At 40.0% G+C, this 6,000-nt stretch overlaps 1 pseudogene; it reads left to right on the top strand.

Annotated features, from left to right (window-relative positions):
* Positions 1–227: 227 nt before the first annotated feature.
* On the top strand, positions 228–705 carry LOC133081828 (ubiquitin-conjugating enzyme E2 D2-like; annotated as a pseudogene).
* The last annotated feature ends 5,295 nt before the right edge of the window (positions 706–6,000 follow it).

Genomic DNA, 6,000 nt, shown 5'->3' with positions numbered 1-6,000 from the left:
CAGTAGAGCATCAAGTGTGGTCGAGCGCCCGACTCCCTCCTCAGTCCCACTCTCCCACTCTCTGCCACCATCCGCCTCCCACGACGCCCCCCTCGACCCCGCAGCCGGCCTTCAGTCCACCCATCTACCTGCGCGTCTGTCACCGTTCCTCCCACCCCGTGATCACCGCCGTCGCCTTCTACCTGTTGCCAGGCCCAGCGCCAAGGATTGGCCACATGTCACAGATGATGGCCTTAAAGCGCATCCACAAGGAGCTCCTCGACCTGTCCCGCGACCCCACCCCCACCACCCCCACCCCCCGCCCAGAGCTCAGCAGGGGTAGTGGGGGATGATATGTTCCACTGGCAAGCGACCATAATGGGGCCCAATGACAACCCCTACCAGGGAGGAGTCTTCTTCCTAAAGATCCAATTTCCCTCCGATTACCCATTCAAACCACCCAAGATCGCATTCACCACCCGAATTTACCATCCAAACATTAACAGAAACGGAAACATCTGCCTGGACATCCTTAGATCTGAGTGGTCGCCAGCACTGACAATTTCCAAAGTATTGTTATCCATTTACTCCCTGTTGTGCGCCCCCAACGCAGATGATCCTTTGGTTCCGGAAATTGCTAAGATCTACACAAAGGATAGGAGGAGGTATGACAGAATTGCTCGGGAATGGACTAAGAAATACGACATGCAATTTAAAAATAAATGATAATCCCATTGCCTTATTAAAGCTGGCAGTTTAATTGGTTACCTTTTGTTGGCTTTCTCTGAAAGGAGGGCTCCCCATCCTCTGGGCATATGTGGTAACACCTCCTATATATCAGGGTGTGTGAAGGCGGTGGAGCAAGTCTGCAGGTGGAGGCAAGGGTGGAGGAGGGATTAGTGAATGGGGGTAAGGTTGGGGGTTTGGGTGAATGTGAGACCAGTTTTAATCCAGTTTTAACTAAAAGATTTCTTTATTGATTTAGCATTAGGAAAGCAAGAACAAGGGGGTGGTGGCTTTAGGAGAAGGAGAGCAGTTCCACCAACCAAAGAGATAATTTTTAATGTGAGTCTTTTAGAACTGACAATGGTGAGGAAAAACAATGAAGATTACAAAGCTAGTCAGGTATCCACTTTATTCTGAAGAAACTTTGGGTGTTGATTTTGACCAAGATTAGTATTAACCAATATCCTTGTAACTGGGCAAGACGCTCCCCCCAGGTCCTCTGCCTGCCTCTTGTCTACAGAAAAGCCATAGTCTCTCAGGACTCCCCTGAGTCACAAAAGCCTGACTCAAGAATTAATGATTGAAAGGATGTGACCATGTAGTGACAAAAGTAGCAGTTGGGCCAGGTGAACTGGTAACAATTTAAACAGTAAATCAGCCATGACAGTCATGGAATCCTTAGTTCCTCCCTGGAATACATAGATAACAGTATCTGAGGCAGATACTGAGTTGTTTTACAGGTGCTAAACCCCCACCAAATGGAAGAAGTTAACTACTTGCTGACCATGAGCATGTAGACGCAGACCTAATGGAGCCTGAGGATTGATGTTAACCTCTGTAACACCACGCTGTTACCTCACCATCAACAAATCTCTTCCTCACTCTTGACAGAGCCACAGTGGGAAGTTTCTTGGTTTTCACTGTGAAAACCTGGTAGGGTTCCTGGAGACACAACCTATGGAGAAGTGTGGACACCTGACTTTAGTTACCAGGATGTTTTCCTTCTCAAAGTCCACACTCCACCTCCAAGAATTTGGCAAAATTACCATTTAATCTGAGCTACCCTGTGATGGCTCCAGAAGCTTGTGCTTCAGGTTGGCAAGTCTCATCTGTGACTCTGTACACATCTGTGCCTCCAGAATTTGATGAATCTGTTTGTGCTTAGACCTCAGTTCTCTAATGCATCCAAGAAAAGATGATCTTTTTCATTTTGTTCATTTTCTTCTTCTAGGGACCTGAGTGATGACTTATAAACTTTACATGTGTAGCTGATATGAAAAGTCCTAGAAGTTTGTTTGATATGTTTTCCAAAATAAATGTACTTCCCTCAGATTTAACAATGTTAAAATATAGTTTCCCTCTAACATACTTAGGAATTACACCTCTAAAAGTGTGTGCATTTATCATGGTATCCATCCAGAAGATCCAGATTTAAATTTAATAAAATTTTAACAAGGACCTAAAAAAAAAAAAAATTGTGCACTGATCATACATCCAATTGTGTGCTGATCATACATCCTAATTAACAAATAACAAAATAAACCCAATGCTTGTAGTTTGCAAGTGATCTGGTACTCTGTTTACTGAGATGTCTGGATATAACCAGCCTTGGATTTTGCTGCCGTATGTCAGAAACACATAAACACGTTCTCTTTCCTCTCTGGTGTGTCTGTGCTAGTACGTTGGGGATCTTGGAGAATATCTGATTAACCTCTGTACCTAAATGTTATTTATAAATAAAATATATCCAGCTTTGAAAAAAAAAAATGGCCTGTGTAATTTTGTTAATTGTGCGCTGATCATACATCTTGCGACTCCCCTCCTTCATCTTGCTTTTAAAAATGCTTTCCTGAAAGCTACTGGGGAGATCAGGTTTTTTGAGCATTAGCTACCCTAGACTCCTTGTCTGGAGCCTTAAAATAAAGGCTGCACTTTCCTTCTCTGCAACCCGGTGACAGTAGACTGGCTTTACTGCAAGCAGGAGAACAGCCCCAAGTTTGGTTTGGTAACATCCTCTATCTTGAGGTCCATATTTAACCAGCAAAATTAAATGGATTTGGAGTTGTTACAAAATAAAATGATGAGTTTTATTCCCAGTCTTCTCCACCTCCCACTCCTTCAATCCCTATCATCTTTGTTGTCTGCCTCTCTCCCACTCTGGATTGTAGGCTGCTTCTCAGGACATACCTATTAGCACTCATTTGTCTTATGCTTTCTCAAGAACTGTGTATGGTCTAAGATTTTACCCAGCTTGCAAGCCTACATGTGAGCCAATGGAGGCTGGCAGAATGACACAGACTCTTGGGTTAGAGACAGGACTTAGTCAGGGCCCAGCAGGCAGCATGAGCTTCACTGACATCAGTTCCCCTTGCCCCCCAACACTCAACTCAACCAGGAGGGTGCTGCACATACAGTGGGTTTCTGTAACAGCCAAGTTACCCCAAGCTAAGGAAACCCCCAGTCTTAGAAAGGGAAATTCTACCAAACCTGACCAACTTTTGCCTCAGAAGGAAATGCAATCTTTATTAACCTGCTGAGGAAACAAATCCATCCTCCACTCTGGAGGGCCCTCTATCTTCCAAGGCTGTTTGCTATACAAATGTCCTTGAAAGGATAGTCTAGGACAAATACTGTCACAAGATGTGTAGAAACACCATGGAGAATTGCACCCCAACAGTCTTAACTGCTTGGATCTATCTGATTGTAAAGGTAAAAATTAATTTTATGAAAATACTTGTGTGTGCTGAAAAAGATCCAATTTTCCCTTTAGAACTTGTACATTCAGGAATGTCGAACCAGTGAAATAAGCAGATTACTTAAAACCTTTAAAAAACACTATAATCTACTCTTTTTAATGGCAGAGAGGGATTATAATTTTAAGTAAAAACATGAAAATATTAATGACTTAACATTAAAAAAACATTTATCAAAATAAGTCAAAAATATTTATCAAAAGTACTAACAAACACTTCAAATATAAAATTTCCTTTTACCTATACATTCAGGCAGTGATGCCAAATAGGAATGTTCTATATCTGCACTATCCAATATAGTAGCCACTAGCCACTGTAGCTATTGACCACTTGAAGTTTAGTGTGATCAGGCAAGTGGATTTTTATTCAATTTTAATTAATTTTAAATTAAAATATTAAATTAATTACATTGGAATAGCCATGTACAACCAGTCACTACTGTATCATGAAAGAAATTGAGGATTTGGTGACATGGGGACATTTTTTCTTTTATCTTTTTTTCCCCTAATTATTGATTTAATTTTTTTATGATCAGAGATAGCGTGCAGAAAGAATGGGAGTTCAGAGCAAAAACCTGCGTTCTAATCCAGGCTCCACCAATATCTAATTGTGTGACTCTCAATATGTTACCTAACCCCTATGAACCTTAGTTTCTTCAAATACTAAATCGGAATATTGTCTATAACACTTCCTAGTTTTAAGAATAAGATGATATATGAAAAACACTTAACCTGTACCGTTGAGTACACATTCAATAATTGGAGTTGTATTTATTATTTCGCTTCATTATATTTATCCTTTTAGGATAACCTTGTGCTGGGCTGCCAGCAAGATGATTTCACAGGTCAAATCTGTACTTCTGATATTCTTAGGATGGCTGGGGGAGAAGGCAGGGGCTAAGAGAATCTGTAAGTTTAATTGGGAATTTGGGAATTCATGAAAGGGTGCATTCACAAGGATGTCTGTCACATGAAGTATACCCCTCCAGCTTTTTTTTAGAAATACACACAAACTTTAGAGTACAAAAAAAATCAATTTGAAGCCTTGTTAAAAATGCAAATTCCTGAATCTCACCTATAGGAGGGCCCAGTAATCTGCATTTGCAATCATCAAAAATGATTTTTAAGCAGGTGGGAAATGAGCACTCTTTAATAGACCATGTATTTCACTGCACTACTTGAATTATTATTTGTTAACAAAAGAGGGTGAGATTCTGTACTAATGCAGATTGCCAAGGTTTAACGTATTTTGACTTAGTTACCAGCATACCTCTTCCCCAAGTGATTTTATTTTTTACATAAAAATGTTTTGATTAACTTTACTGGCAATATTCAAACCCATTTATGGTTATAGACATAGCTTAAATACTTCATAGCTTTGCAAGTAAGAGACTTTGAGCTATTCAGCCTCATTACAGATTGCATAAAAGGTAGGAATTAAGTGTACCATTAGATTCATCAAATAATGAATGCAATAAATGTTTAAATCATTTTGAAAATTTCTGAGTGAGCTCTTAAAGAAATATTGCTTTCCACTTAAAATATCATTCTGAGTTCTCTTTATCACCATTTACTAAAGGAAGTAGCATTTCTTTGCTAAATCTGTGAACATGTAACTCAAGTTATGTTTGGAAGTTCTTCAACAAGATTATTCTAAGAATTTAGACTACAGATTACATTACTATTTTATAAAATTTAAAGGTTCTTGATGGTGGGATAGAACAAATTAACCTTAGATAGTTGAAAGGCAGAACTCTTTGTTACTTATAGTTGCAAACTAGACAAGGCTGCCACACAGGGAGTTGCACCCAGAGACAGGGGACAGGGAACAAGGGGCAACATATGTATGGCAAGGGGGGATGGGGTGAGCTAGGTTTCCCAAGTTCCCTGTGGATTGGGTTACCTGAAAAATTTTACAGGTTCATGGGCCTAAGTGCTGTCCCTGTTGGTGTGGGAGCTTAGTAAACTGCCTGCAAAAGGCAACTGAGAGATTTTAGGCATGACTTCAAAACTGTATTAAGACAACATTTACAAAATACTATATTACATTAACCTTTTCCTTCCTCCCCCTAAAATTTACCTTACATAACTGTGTGAATGAAGCATTTAGTGTTTCTAGTAAGGGAACAAAAAGAAGCAGGGATTTCCACACTACAGAAAGAAAATTAAATGTTCATTGAGTGTGTCTTATTTGATGAGCATTTTGTGAAGTGTTAATACATGGCTCCTTTGGTCCTATTCAGCTGGAGATACCAAAAACTACCCAATTCTGGCATGGAGATGGGAAGGGAGTACGTTGTTAGGTAATTATACCTCCTTTGAACCTTGACAGATGAGTAGGATTTCACAGGTAGATAAGGGACAAAAAGGGTATCGTGGATAGAAGGAACATAACACAAAGGTACAAAAGCATTACAAAGTATATGGTAAACAAGAAATAACTTTTTGTTCATATTCAATATGACTACACCACAAATTATTGGAGAGGCAGGAAGAGGCCTGAATGTGGGTGGTCTTATAGCCTACCTAAAGACAATTACACT

The sequence above is a fragment of the Eubalaena glacialis genome, chromosome X, assembly GCF_028564815.1.
Source record: "Eubalaena glacialis isolate mEubGla1 chromosome X, mEubGla1.1.hap2.+ XY, whole genome shotgun sequence".
Classification (NCBI taxonomy): domain Eukaryota; kingdom Metazoa; phylum Chordata; class Mammalia; order Artiodactyla; family Balaenidae; genus Eubalaena; species Eubalaena glacialis.
This window is presented reverse-complemented; position numbering and strand designations above follow the sequence as displayed.